The following is a 14,741-nucleotide window of genomic DNA, read 5'->3' as shown; positions in this document are numbered from 1 at the left end:
TAAATGAACAAACAAAATGCTTTTTTTATTTTGCTCTGCCACAACCAAGTAACTCAACTTCTATTAATCATGAAATTTTCAAATAACTCTTTCCAGTCTATTTGCTTTAATGTTCTGTTTGTAGTACTACCTTCTGTATCCCTGCTTGATTCTGTATCAAAAGTAGTTTGTTTTAAATTTCATTTTAAAAACAATTTGTTTTAAATTAAATTTTTAAAAATATTTTATTTATTTATTCCTGAGAGACACAGAAAGAGAGGAAGAGACATAGGCAGAGGGAGAAGCAGGCTCCCTGTGGAGAGCCCGATGTGGGACTCGATCCCAAGGTCCCAGAATCATGACCTAAACTGAAGGCAGATGCTCAACCACTGAATCACCCAGGTATCCCTGAAAGAACTATTTTATACAACTTTAGGTTTCAAATTTAAGTTACAGTAATTAAAATAAAATAGAAAATTCCATTCCTAAACCACACTAGCTACATTTCAGTTGCTCAGTATTTGCATGTGTTTAGTGGTTGCTGCAGGAGACAACATGGCTTTATTTTATTTTATTTTAAAAAGTATTTTATTTATTTATTCATGAGAGACACACAGAATGAGAGAGAGAGAGAGAGAGAGAGAGAGAGGCAGAGACACAGGCAGAGGGAGAAGCAGGCTCCATGCAGGGAGCCCGATGTGGGACTCAATCCTGGGACTCCAGGATCACACCCTGGGCCAAAGGCAGGTGCCAAACCGCTGAGCCCCCCAGAGATCCCCACAACATGGCTTTAGAGTAATAGATGTATACAAGTGAACTTGCAAAATATTATTTTATGAATTAAATGAAATAAGAAAGATTGCCAACTGACATTCTTCTACTCACCATAGCTACTCTTTTAATTCATTTTTCATTGTGTTTCATAGTGAAAGATAATTGCTTTCAGAAGTCTGATGTGGGTTTCATAGTCTCTGCTTTGCTTGGTCATCTTCAGAGATCTAAAGTATGCACCACTGTTGAGTTCTAAAAATCCATTAGCAGGAAACATATTAAAATGCATAAAATAACTCTGTGAAGACCTACTCACAATAAAATTGGTTTATCATTATTGGAAATTCCATTCATGTTCTAATTTAGATAATATGAGTTATGTATAATGGTTATAATGGTGCATAGCTCATAAGTTGTGAATAGGTGTTAACAGGAAAATGATATTTTCCGTCTGCAATAGTGCAAAAGAGACTAAAATCCACCCCAGGGTATGAAATTACTGTAGACTATTAAAGAACAAATTGTCAAGGATGGCACCAGAGAGATAAACAACTCACACACAAGAGGAAACAAAACCACATGAAAACAAGAACACTGATGACCCTATTCAACTGTGTAAGTGAAGAGAACACTATGCAAGGCTCCATTTTCCTAATGAAGAAGGTAAGTAGTAAACCTAAAATAATATACGTAAGAACCACAACCAAATTGTGTTGTACAATTTGTTCATTTCAGTAACGTGCAATAGGATACTGGTCAGGAAAAAAGCATTTTATAAATATTGCTTATACATAAAACATTGTAAAACAATGTTATGCATTTTTTATCACAATTATGAAGAGCAACAATCTTAGTTTAGGACACATAACACAACCATTCGATTGAAATATGGGTAGCTTCACTACTAAGTAAGCGCAGCATAGCTGACGTCTGTGTTGCCTACGATGTAACTGCTTAAAAAGACAATGCATTTGGGGACTGTTAAAAGAATTTACAGCACGATTGACTACATTTAGTTAATTAGATTAAATTCATTTATTTGTTTATATGAGAGAGAGAGAGAAAGAGAGGGGAGGGGACGTACAGAGGGGGAGAGAGAGAGAGAGAGTCAAGTTCAGGACATGGCCTCAATCTCAGAGTCCTGAGATCACAACGTGAGCCGAAATCAAGAGTCGGGTACTTAACTGACTGAGTCACCCAGAACCCCTAAATTTAATTTAATTATGAAGAATACTTGCTAAGGTAATTCTAAACATTCCATATTTTGGCTACAGAGATGTAAAAATAAAATTCAAATAAAATTCAAAAATAAAATTCAAAATATTATTCAAAAATAAAATTCAAAAAGAGTGTGTGACTCTGAATCCGGTAACTGCAGTTACTCAAACAGAACTGATCAACAGCTGGAGGAAAATGATCAGTGATTAGAGTGAAATGCATTTTGTTTTTCAAGAGAAATAAAGATCATCCCACAAATTTGTCAAAATGTCAAAGTGTCAAAGTGTCTTTGAGAAAATAACTGTAGCATTTAGAAAACTCTGTGGAATTTGGGACCTAATGTATTTGACACGATTTTTCTGCCTTATATCTGTTGACTGCTGTTCGGCATGAGTGATAGTTAACGGATTAATCATAACCTTGAAATTAGGATAAAATCAAATCTAATTGGAAGGCTGACTTTTCTATGTTTCAACCAAAAGCTGCCTGCTTTAAAAAATCTGGAACGGGAGCATATTAAGAAAATAATTTTTTGTATAATTTGAAGATGATGTACATTTTGGCACCTACGTTTTTCCTTACACGTAACAATAAGCTATATATCATCATATAGAGAGGGAGAGAGAGAGAGAGAGAGAGAGAGAGAGAGAGAGAGAGATGGATATCTCCTGCTGTAACAATAAAATCAAAATGCCTCCATACCCTTTGCTCAGTTTACCATTTGAGCTAACAAGAATTCCTTTCGCTTCTTTGCACTTTTCCTTCAGTTATGCTACTCACGTTCATCCTATTGTTTCAGTTTATCAGATATTTCTATCTTTATTATTGGTTTTTACTAGCTGCTGCCTGTTGAAAGGGAGACAGAAGGAAGCCTAGTCAACTCCTACACGGGTTGTATTTCTGACTTCTCTGTAGGGAGTTTCCTGCTTACCTGCACACGAAGTATGGTCTCTCTTCTGCGTGGTATGGTGGCAATATTTACCTCTTCCATCACCTTTTTCATATTATAAAACACATTTTTTTCAAGATTTTATTTATTTATTCATGAGAGACACACACAGAGAGAGGCAGAGACACAGGCAGAGGGAGAAGCAGGCTCCATGCAGGGAGCCTGACCTGGGACTCGATCTCCAGTCTCTAGGATCACATCCCGGCCTGAAGGCAGAGCTAAACCGCTGGGCCACCCGGGCTGCCCTATAAAACACATTTTTGATGCTTGCCCAGTCCTCTAGGTTTTATGCTTCCTGGTCATTTATGTAGGTCTTGGTCATCAATTATTTCCTGCAAATTTACCACAGTGCTTATTTTCTTCCTTCCTCCATCCCTTCCTCTCTCCCTCTCTCTTATCTTTTTCTCTTTCTTTCTTCATCCTTTTATTGTTAAACGGTTAAACTTTTGTGCAGTTTCAGATGTATGGCACAGTGATTTGGCAATTCTATGCATTAGTCAATGCTCCCCACAATAAGTGTGGCACCATTAAACATTGTACAAAATTATCACAGTATTCTTGACTATATACAATATTAATATATAATATATAATATTATAGTCAAGAATAATATATATAGGGCAGCCCTGATGGCCCCGGTTTGGTTCTGTACTTTTTGTCTCCATGGCTAATCTATTTTATTTTATAACTGGAAGTTTGTACCACACAGTGCTTATTTTCAAAAAATATTTATGTAATAAATCTATCTTAGAAGTCTCAGGCTATATGTATTCACTTCTGTGGTTAGACTATCAAAATATAATTAAAATAAAGGACAACTAGATATTTTGAGGACACAGGATTTAGGTATATAAAGCTACTGTGATTTATGATTACAGTAACATCTGTGTACACTATGAATCCTATAACATTTATTTCCAATGATGATACCATTCAATTTTTAAAATATTAATTTTACTATTTGTTTTCACCTCTTCTGACATCAACTATTTCTTTTTATGAGTAATTATAACATACAGTGTTCCAAAGAATGTCAAAAAAAAAAAAGAAAGAAAAAGAAGAAGAAGAAACTTAACCCAGTCAATTTAGTATATCTGAAACAAACACAAATAGCAGGAAATGAAAGGAAATGAAATGAAAGGAAACTACAAGGAAAAAATGAAATGAAATGAAAGGAAACTACAAGGAAAAAATGGGTTAATTATTCCCTATTATTTCAAATTCTTTATTATCACCGCTACTAGACACCATCAAAATTGAAGGTGGGTGTATATATACAGATACGTATGTGTTCAGATATGTGTATACACACATACATACACAAGCACATTTAAATTCATACACACTTTAGTTACACAAATTCTTTAAAATTTTTACATTTAAAAGTTAATTTTCTAGATGGTGATTTACATATATCCTTTTCTTAAATAGTTAATGCTATAAAAATGAATCTAGAATCAAGTTATAAATAATAAAAAAAGAATATTTTGTCATGCAAGTTTTCCCCTCACATTTGTATTTATTTAACTAAATTATACCATTCAAATCTAAATGATCTCCACAGGTCTAAATTTTACACAATCTAAGTAATTTTCCCACTGACAAACTAAAGCTAACAATAACTATTTGCATAAGAAAATTTAAATAAAGACATGAAGACAAATAAAAACAATACCACTTAATCTTGGGAGGAAATACATGAGGGCACATTAAGACTCAAGTAAGTATATTAATAACTCATTTAACAATGAATGATGAAATTGTTTAGAGATGTACAAGGCAACTTCTAGCTAGATAAGCAGAATCCAGGGGAAAGAAAATAATTGGACTTTTCAGTTGTATTCTAGTGATGAGGGCTTGTGTTTTCTATCAGAGGCTAGAGTCAATTTCCAAGGCAAATAATTCAAATGGCACCAAGCAAAGGATGAGCACCCCAAGTAGGCATTTATTATAAGGGTTTAGTGGTTTAAGTTAACTAACACAAATATACAAAAACAAATAATAAAATATTTATTTGCAAAGTCAATGCGCAATGGTAGATTTAAAATATATATTTATAAGGCTGATAGGAGATCAAGAATCATCTCTCTCTATAGTAACACTAGATTTCTTACAAATTGAGAAGAAAACTTATAAAAAAATAGAAGTAAAATTGCATTCTAATTCATAATTCACAGCATAGCAATCAAATGACAAAAGAAAATGGGGAGATGCTAAAATACATTAGGAAAATGTAAGATAAATACAATAAGGTAAACTTCATACCTCTTAATTCATAATTTTTATGAATTCATGATTCATAAAAAGATTCATAATTTTTTTACCATACAGAAAAATTATAAAAACTACTGGTAGAGATGGGACAAAAAGACACTAGCACATTGGTCATAGAAATATGAAGTATTATGCTCTTTTTGTTTATTTATTCAAGAGATATGTTTGAACATAATAGATGTTGGCACTCTTCTGAACACACTGCTGAACAATAACAGAAAATTCCATATACTCTTCTGTACACTTGGGATATACTGTTGAACAACAGAGCTCCTTGTGGAGCTTATATTGTAGCATAATCTCCAATCTGGGAGCATCAGTTAAAACTAAATAACCATGTGTATTTCAACATAGAAATTCTAAACCTGGTTTGTTTTCTCATAATTGTGCTTTTATGCATAAATTATTAAAATTTAAATATTTTAGTATATAATTTTATGAAGAGTAAAAAAAATCTAAAAACCAAGTGAATGTTCAACCTTTAACGAAGAATTGACTCAATTATATATATTCCAGAAAATATTATGCAGTCATTAACATAAAAGAGTTATCTCAGATGACCTAGGGGAATGTACAGAAGTTATTTTTTAGTAAAAATAAGAAAAAAAGAAAAAGAAAAAAGTAGCACTATGTAAATAACACATTCTTACTTTTGTAAAAGTATAAGACCAAAAATCTGATGTATATATATATATATATAGGTGGTATATATTTATGTATATTACTCTACGGAGTTATATATCAATAAAGAAAATACGGTGGATGCACTCTATTCTTAATACCACTGGGGAAATAAAGTAGAAGAGTGACTAGGAGAATGTGAAGAGGGTACATAAAATAGTTTGCATTTGTGTATGCATGTTTTCCACATAAATTAAGATAAAAGAAATATTAGTGACTATAGCCACTACTTACACATTGTTCATTATTTCCTAGAAGCATGCTACTAAATTCCACTCCATCTTTCACCCTTGTTTCATGCCATTACTATCCTCTTTTAACAAATAAAAAAAAATTAAGTTTGAAGCCTTTCATTCATTTCTCCCAGTTCAGAAATCTGGAAAGTGGAGTTAACACTTGAATCACCTGACCAAGGTGTCTTAGTACGATGTGGTACCAATATTACAAAATGTAAGATAACTTGATCAATGATAAAGGGAAAATGACTTTGCAACAATAGTGAATATACGTTGTAGTTGGTTTTCTTTTTTTTTTTTTTTGCAGAAAAAATTCTTTTTTGAAAGAATTAAATACGTATGTATGTGCTCTGTGATTTTATCATAATTCCATTAAAGGATTATAGCTAAGAATGAGTGGGCAAAAAAAAATTGTTTGTGATTATATATGTAAAGTCAGTGGACTTTGTATAACTGGTGAGAAAGCCAGATTTTTTTTTTTCTTTTTTTGGTGTTGTCTGTTATTGATTCCTCGTTGATGCCATTTTAGAGGAGCAAGCTGTGCTCCCAACCATGTTATTCCTTATGACAGCAAGTCACATTCTTACCTTTGGGAAACTTAAAGGTGTTGAACTTTACAACTGTCTCTGCCTTTTAACTATGCTTTTCCCCTACTCCATTTTGTTCCCATGACAGCCTAGTGTCCAGCATTTGTTGAGCATTGTGTTGCCCAAGAGAGAACTAGTCATGCAGTGATTTTGAGTATTTTCTTTTCTTAGAGGGTGACTCTTTGCGCTTCTTGAGTTGCAATGACAGGAAAATTAAGGTTGCTTGATTTATTAGCAAACAATTTATATGAAGTCAACCTCATGACTGAGATATCACATCAGAACAGTAAGTCCCATCCTTTTGTGTTTTGATTAAAAGTAAAATTCTTCACCAATCTGTATCCGTTTATTTATAATAGTATGCAATTCTCATTTCCTAGAGATTTTCAAGAATAGAAGAGATTCATACTTGTGTTTTATAGGAAACAAATATCTGATGACTTCAGAAGGCCAACTTCAGCTATATTATTGGTAAACATTTTACCAGGAAGTAGAATTTATTAAAGTAAATTGGGAAGTTTTCCTTCCATTTCTATTTTTTGGAAGAGATGGAGAAGAAGTATTAACTCTTCCTTACATGTTTGGTAGAAGTCCTGCGTGAGAGCTTGGACTTTCATATGTTAAAGAGTTTTTTGAACACTGATTTAGTTTCTCTGCTGGTTATTAGTCCGTTCAAGTTTTCCTTTTCTTCCTGTTTCAGTTTTGGTAATTTATATAGAGATTTATCCATTTCTTTCAGGTTGTCCCAATTTGCCAGCATATAGTTTTTCACAATATTCTCTTATAATTATATTTCTGTGGTGTTGGTTGTTATTACTCCTCTTTAATTTGTGCATTTATTTATTAAAATAAATTTTAGAAACTATTTACATGAGTATACCAGAAAATAAAAAAATGTACTATCGCTGACTTTCAAACAAAACTAGCCATGATAATTTTTCTATATGTCAGTAGGTTAATTAGATCTAAAATAATCAGATATACGTCAAAGGAACTTGGACCTATAATTTAAAAAATATTTTTAATATCTGGTGTTTCATTTTATTACCTTTATAAGATTTTGAGAACATGTGTATTGGTTTGAGTTTTATCTGTAAAGTATATTGGACTATATATGAAAATTATTATAATTTGTCTGTGCTTCCCTATGGAGGATCTTACCCAAGTCCTCAATGGCTATTCAGATACTAGTTTACTCTTACAGTAGTTGCTGTTCCTTTTAAAAATCATCTGTCAAAAATGATTTCAAACATTACCAAACACCTGAAACCTGCTTCCAGTTTTTCCATTTGTAAAAAATAATAATCATATCTCCCTCTCACTGTTACAACAATATTTAAAATAAAGTAGAAAGTAAAGCACTTTCTGACCCATAGATAAAGAAAAGGAAAATGGTTGACAAAGTATTATTATGAGTCTATTTTTTACATAAATCCATGCATTTTAAGCCACTATTGTTAGAAGCTTAGGAATTACATGCTGTATGTTAAGACAATGCTTCTTTTTGTTTCTGTAAAGGACCATTTACTCATGATTTAGCAACTCAGAGAAACACTTTGTAAGGGAATTCATTTAGTTATGTGAACCCAAGACCTCAATTTTCACAGGTAAATAGTAAAGCAGTTTGACTAATCTTCTAAAGCCCATGCACTTATATTTGACATGGCAATGCTTGTTAGGAAACATTTCATGGGCAAAACTGTGGATAGCAGAGCTATTTGTGTTTTCCCCTTTGGTGAAATGTGAAACTAGTGATACATATAATCCAAGACTGATTTTAGGTAGAGGGAACCAATGTATAGATTTTAACAGCACCATTATAAATAATTGGTCCTATAATCTGTTATACAATGGGATGTATTCTTATGTGCATACCTGAAATATAATTAAGAACTGTAGGAATAAATGCTATTTCCTTATAAACTCACTCCAATTGGTAGCAGTGTAAGAAAATATAATTAAACCTGTGTGAGGTTTTTGGAAGCAGCTACATTTTAAAATGTGTGTGTGTGTGTGTGTGTGTGTGTGTGTGTGTGTGTTTAACGTTTTATTTATTTTTTCATGAGACAAGAAAGAGAGGCAGAGGGAGAAGCAGGCTCCATACAGGGAGCCCAATGTGGGACTCGATCCTGGGCCTTAGGTTGAAGGTGGTGCTAAACCGCTGAGCCACCCGGGCTGCCCACATTTTAAAATGTTTAGGAGGTATGACTGCAAAAGTCTTTCTTACATAGGATGATTAACTCAAAAACAGATAATATAATTTCGTACTTTCTTTCTCTTCATTGTATATCATAGCATATTTGACAAAATCTTTGCTAACGCTGTCATGTATACACATTGACATTACATGAAACAAATGGCTTGAATTAAAATGAAAACTCTTTCATGCTGTGCTGAAAATAACCGAACTGGCTTGAAAACCATGTGGATCAAAACTAGCTAGACTGAATGATTCAACATCGTATATTTTAGCACTAACATCAGATAGAAACATAACAAATACGTAGCTTCTGAAATATAGACTTTAATGAAGTATATGAAAATTTTAGTTCTTTAAAAAATTAGTTGGATGCAAAATATGTTTAAAAATTTACCTTTAAGGGGATCCCTGGGTGGCTCAGCAGTTTAGTGCCCGCCTTTGGCCCAGGGCGCGATCCTGGAGACCCAGGATCGAGTCCCACGTCAGGCTCCCTGCATGGAGCCTGCGTCTCCCTCCTCCTGTGTTTCTGCCTCTCTCTGTGTGTGTGTCTATCATAAATAAATAAATCTTAAAAAAAAAGAAGAAGAAGAAAAAGAAGAAAGAAAGAAAAGAATTTACATTTAAGAATAATTTTTTTTTTAATTTTTTTAAGATTTTATTTATTCATGAGAGAGAGAGAGAGAGAGGCAGAGACACAGGCAGAGGGAGAAGTAGGCCCCCTATGGGGAGCCCGATGCGGGATTCGATTCCAGGACCCCAGGATCATGCCCTGAGCTGAAAGCAGATGCTCAACCACTGAGTCACCCAGGCATCCCAGGAATAACTGGAAAAAAAAAAAGAAAAAAGAAAAAAGAGTATACCTTTAAGAATCAGTGTCCAGGCTGTTTTTTTAACTTTTGTGCTTTCAAATTAGTTAGTTAATAGTTACTTTTTAAAAAAATTGATCACTCAATTTTCCATTAAATAGAATCACTGCATCCTCCTATAAATATATACCACAGTGTTTTCAAAATTAATAAAATACTATTCGGGTTTTGTAGCCCAAACTACTATCATAATGATTGAGGTACAGAAGCTTTTTCTAAAGTAAAAGTTTATTAATGAGTAAATAGTTTTAGACTTTCTTACTAAATCTAGATATACTCTGTATCTTACTACATATAAGAATGCGATGTGGGATATAGTCTAACCAAAAATGATGATGCAGTTGGCGCAATTTCCATCCACACCAAGTAGAAATGTTTACTGGACAAGGACTCCTGCAATGCAAACACTCCTGATTTACTATCTCGGTTTGTTGGTCTACACATTTATTCTTCTCACTACTCCTCAAACTCTGAAATTGGACATAAATTCCATTTAATATTACAAAGGAAAAGACAAAATGAACCTTAGTTTCTGCACACAAAGTATGTTCAAGGGTCATATTCTATTAGACATGTTGTATTTTCATTTTCTTGTTTTCTTATACATAATATTTCAAAATGCTAAATGTTACTAAAACATTCTGAGTTGTATCGAGATTATTGTCCTTTTGTTTGCTTTATTTTTATCATACTTTTTTTGTCTTCTTTGCTAAACCAATAAACAACGTTACACTAAACAAGGACACATTATGACTGACAGGATATAAGGTAATTAAAATTTTAAAAATTATGAAAGGTGCACATTATTACACTATCAGCTTTCCTGGAAGTAGCAATTTATTTAGGAAACCTGAAAATAAAGTTATAAATATTAGGTAATTTCTAAAAAGTGATATATATGTATTAAAAAACAATTAGAGGGATGCCTGGGTGGTTCAGTGGTTGAGCGTGTCTTCAGCTCAGGGAGTGACCCTGGGGTCCTGGGATCGAGTCCCACATCGAGCTCCCTGCAGGGAGCCTGCTTCTCCCTCTGCCTGTGTCTCTGCCTCCCTTTCTGTAGGTTTCATGAATAAATAAATAAAATCTTAAAAAAATTAATTAGAGGGATATCAAATATCAAAATGAAATATAAAATATTTTTAAAAACTAAATGAGTTATAATGAGTACTCATAATTCAATGAGTATCAAAAATTTGTTTGAATATTTTATATAAAGTATGGTTTGAAAGTGTCCCAGTCAGTTTTTCTGATTCTGAACCCTATGTCTGATTTGAAAAGGATAAGCAGTTTGTATGGTGGTCATTACCAAACTTTCAAAAACTTATTGAAAAATTACTCTATGCAAGAGTATGCTAGATATTATGTAAAGAGTTTATTTTTTATTGTTTTTTTATAGTATTTTTTTTTTACTAAAATGTAATTGGTATATAGTGTTATGTTTCAGGTATACAACATAGTGATTCAACAATTCTACACACTACCCGGCGCTCATCACACTGAGCGTAGTTACCACCTCTCACCATATAGTTATTTCAATAATATTAATAATTATCAATACTATATTCCCTAGGCTATACTTTTCATCTCTGTGTCTTATTTATTATATAACTAGAAGTGTGTTCCTCGTAATCCCCTTCACCTGTTTCACGCATCCCTCCAACCCCTTAGCCTCTGGCAACCACCAGTTTGTTCTCTGTATTTATGAATCTGTTTCTATTTGGCTTATTGGTTCTTTTGCTTTGTTTTTTGGTTTTCTTTAATTCTGCATGTAAGTGGAATTATGTGTTGTTTTTCTCTGCCTGGCTTATTTCACTTAGTATCATACCGTCTGGGTCCATCTGTGTATCATATTTCCTAAACGGCTCAGAAATTAGATTAAAATAGTCCTTGAAACGATCGTATTTTTCTTTCCAATTATTGGACTTGTATTGGAAAGTCTCCCACATCATCCCGATCACCTAACCTTAAAATGTGGGTCTGTCAACTTAGCCTTTATTTCCCTCATCCAAAAACATCTGATTAGGCATCTGCAAATAAAGCAAGTCTAACTCTGGATAACTTTGGCAGAAATAGAATGAAATAAAAAGCAAAAAAATAAAAAATAAAAAATAAAAAATGAAAAGAATTAAATAAAAAGCTATCGTGTAGCTAACACGATTGCCAGGAAGGCCAGAGGCCCGAATCAGAATAAAAAAGAAATCAATGAAGCCCAGCTATCGTGGAAATACAAGTCATGCCAGTCCTAGGATGGCTGCTAGGATGGTGGTAGCATTTTTCATGGAACTTTTGCTGCTGCCCAACTAGACTCTCAACTCTGAGGTTACCATTACCAATAATTTCTTGATGACCTGACATCAGGATGGCTTTCCTTGCCCAGGCCTCATGTCCCCATTCCGGACAGGAGGTTGGACTGGCGACCTAAAATCTGTTGCCTCTCAATGTCGAATCAGGGCTGTAGCTGTTCCAATCAAAAGACATCATCAGTTTCTCCATCCTTGATCTGGCTCTGGTTTGGGCCTACTCATGAAGAAGAGATAGGTCATTACGAACAAAAGGGCTACCGACTGCCATTCGTTTAGGACATACCCTTCATGAGGTAGGAGGACAGAAAAAATGGAAAAAAGTGCATTGAGAGTGGAAAAAAAGAATGAAGGTGAAGGAAAACAAAAGAGAAATTGTCAAGAAAAGGAAGGTGGAGGGGCACCCAGGGGGCGCAGTGGGCTAGGTGCTCAAGTCCTGGTTGCTGCTCAAGTCGTGATCTCAGGGTCCTGAGATCGAGGCCCTTGTGGAGCGTGGAGTCTGCTTAGGACTCTCTCCTGCTCCCCTGTCCCTCCCCCCCGCTCTTTTGCTCTAACATACGTAAATAAATCTTAAAATTAAAATAAAATAAAATAAAATAAAATAAAATAAAATAAAATAAAATAAAATAAATAAAATAAAATAAAATAAAATAAAATAAAATAAAATAAAATAAAAAAGAAGGTGTGGAAATAACTCTAATTTACAGCATGGTATAATTAAAATAGCCAAGTACTTTAAAGGATAAATCTTTTGGATTTTATATTGGTTTTTAAAATATTTTTCTGAATTAAAATTTAAAAAAATGTTTTAATTCTACTTGGAAATGGAAATGTGGCTTTAAACCTTTTGGATAAAAATGTACTGGAGTTGTGATTGCTAGTAGCAAAATTATGTGACAAGAATCAAAGTGCCAGGAGCAGACGTTACTGAACAGCTTCATCAGACAAAGGGTATTGCGTCAACCTGTTCCTTAATCTGATCAATAGCTTTTCTATGGCTTGGCATCTATTATCCCTGCACCTAATCATCATGCTCCTGCTAGGTTAGCTTTGAAACACTAAGAGAATTTTCATATTTGTTTTCTAATGAGGATGATCATTTTCCATTAACCTCCACTTAAAGGCTTTTAAATAAAATATAGTCGCTGATATTCTCAGAACTGTCATTAACCAGAAGCTGCGGGCCTTTTATCGCTTCCCTCTATATTCAGCTTTCCAGATTACTCACATTTCCTTCTTCTGTGGGACATTTTGTAAATTCTGCCCACATACCCAAAGCTATAAGCTGGGAATAAAAGGGCTTTATCACTTGTTAGGGAGATCCTTTTCCAGTTAAACTGTTCCTTGCAGCCAATCAATTTGTCAGATCAGAGGCCTATCTTTTGTGAGAGTTCCTCTGAACTAAAGCTGACAGGGTTAGGCCAGGGTCAGCTGTCTGATAAATCAAAGCGAAAGACAACTTAGAGCACTACGGTAGAGAGGGCTAGGGATTAGCACAGATGGCATTATCTGGGAGTTGAGATTGATAAAAAACATATTTATAAGAGTTAGCTTGCAAGACTTTAAAAAAAAAAAAAAAAGCCCTCCTATTCCCTGCCCTCCCAAATGACATTCAGATTAATTAGAAAAGTTAGAAAAGAAGGGACTTGTAAGCCATTTATCTACCAAGTGGTAAGATTAAAAAAAAATTAAATCTTGATGGTCTTTAATAAAGAAGCTTAACAAAGATTAGGGGTTATCAATCTTCTCTGTAAGTTATCAAAACTGATTGACCTTAAATTGTATAAAAGCAAGATGCAGTGACAGTGACAGATGCTTTCCTGGAAGGTATATGTTTCAATGCTGAGAAAATTTAGATATTTATTTACTTAGAGCTTACAAATGTCATATTTTTTAAAAAATATTTTTATTTATTTATTCATGAGAGACACACACACACAGAGGCAGAGACACAGGCAGAGGGAGAAGCAGGCTCCATGCAGGGAGCCCAACGTGGGACTGGATCCAGGTCTCCAGGATCAGGCCCCGGGCTGAAGGCGGTGCTAAACCGCTGAGCCACCTGGGCTGCCCCAGCAAATGTCATAATTAAAATACAGTAACTATTTCAAAACATCCATAACAGAAGTGATTCCTATCAGGTGTTATTTCTAATTACATCTAAAACGTGCGATTTATTTTTACGTGGCAGGTCTTGCTATGTTTGAGTCTGATAAATTCCAAGATTAAGTTTCAAAATCAATCATAAAAAAATGTTCTCGATTTATGAGTAACTTATATGTAGAAGACGATATGTCATGTATCTCCCCAATGTGCCGTGTTATCTCAAAGTGAAAAAGCCACACCTAAGTTAACACTGAGTCTCCTTTAGTGGTGAAATACTACAAACATGCTTGGTGGCCCCAATAAAGAAATGGTATGTGGATCATCAACCATCTAAATAATTGTCACAAACTTCACAAAGAAGAATGTATTTCAGGTTAGAGGCCTAAAAATGGTAAGGTGAAGAATTTTTGAAAAATATAGCAGAAAGCCCCTTCTCTACTTCTTTCACTTTCCTAAGAAGACACCAAACTCAAAGGAGATTTTTTCTGATGCCACAAAACTATTTCCAATAAAGAAAGCTAATTTAGCAAATCATGAACATTTATTTTTATAAATAAAAAATAAATTAAGAAGTTTA

The sequence above is a fragment of the Canis lupus genome, chromosome 35, assembly GCF_048164855.1.
Source record: "Canis lupus baileyi chromosome 35, mCanLup2.hap1, whole genome shotgun sequence".
Taxonomy (NCBI): Eukaryota; Metazoa; Chordata; class Mammalia; order Carnivora; family Canidae; genus Canis; species Canis lupus.
This window is presented reverse-complemented; position numbering follows the sequence as displayed.